Source organism: Orycteropus afer, unplaced genomic scaffold (genome assembly GCF_000298275.1).
Source record: "Orycteropus afer afer isolate SDZICR_OR568_19922 unplaced genomic scaffold, OryAfe1.0 scaffold00106, whole genome shotgun sequence".
Taxonomy (NCBI): Eukaryota; Metazoa; Chordata; class Mammalia; order Tubulidentata; family Orycteropodidae; genus Orycteropus; species Orycteropus afer.
The window spans coordinates 2,401,750-2,402,673 of record NW_006921693.1 but is presented as its reverse complement, the minus strand read 5'-3'; the positions used below and the strand labels follow the sequence as shown (position 1 = coordinate 2,402,673).

The following is a 924-nucleotide window of genomic DNA, read 5'->3' as shown; positions in this document are numbered from 1 at the left end:
CCGCCCCCGAGAGTCCCCGCCCAGCCCGACCCCACCCCTGGCCCTTTATAAGGTGAGGGGCGGTGGGCCCGAGGACCCCAGAGCTGCGCTGCTCGCGGCCACGGCGGGAGCCGCGCCCCGGCAGCCAACTGACTCCCCTCCCAGCCTCGAGCAGGGCAGGGCCTTGTCAGCGGCTTGGCGGGAAAAGAGCGGAGGGAGGGATCTCCGGGAGGTATAAAAGAAGGTTTCCTGGGCTTTCTGCGACTGTCGCTGTAGTAATTCCAGCGAGAGGCAGAGGGAGCGAGCGGGCGGGCCGCGAGGGTGCCACAACCGAGCAACCAAAGGCGGCAGAGCCGCGCTCCGAGCGCCTTGGGCGGGGAGATCCGGAGTGAAAGGGGGCTTCGCCTCCGGCCCCGCCGCCCCCACTCCACCCTGCCCGCCGCCCTCCACCCGCGGTGCGCACCCCTGCTGCTGCTGCAGCAGCGAAACTTTGCCTCTTGCCGCGGGCGGGCACTTGACACTGGAACTTACAATACCCGGGCGAGGACGCAGACGCCTGGAGCCGGGAGGCGAGCCCGCCCGTTTGGGGAGACACTTTTCCCCGCTACTGCCCACGACCCACTGCCTCTGAAGGGCGCTCCTCGCCGCCGTCCGGACGCTGGATTTCCTTCGAAGAGTGGAAACCCCGGTAAGCACCGGAATCGATTCGCCTTTGGATTTATTTTTGCTACCGCTTTCGTGCTGCGATGAGTCGGATGCCCGAATCGGGGTGTCTTTTCTGCCATCTCTGCGTTATTGACAGTTCCCTCCGAGGAGTTGTGGTTGGTCGGGGTGGGATGGGGGGCAAATCCCAACACTGGATAGGGGGAGAGTGACTTGTCAAGGTGGGAGGGGGACACAAAACCTGAGTGCGTTTCGGAAACTGGCCTTGAGAGGTTTTTTCTG

General features: G+C 65.0%; 1 protein-coding gene across 1 annotated transcript in view; it reads left to right on the top strand.

Annotated features, from left to right (window-relative positions):
* Window positions 1-643: 643 nt before the first annotated feature.
* MYC (MYC proto-oncogene, bHLH transcription factor) overlaps window positions 644-924 on the top strand; it is a 4,018-nt gene continuing 3,737 nt past the window's right edge. Inside the window, exon 1 of the mRNA XM_007943398.2 lies at window positions 644-667. The gene's annotated coding sequence lies outside the window, so the exon portion shown is untranslated. The remainder of the gene's footprint in view (window positions 668-924) is intronic.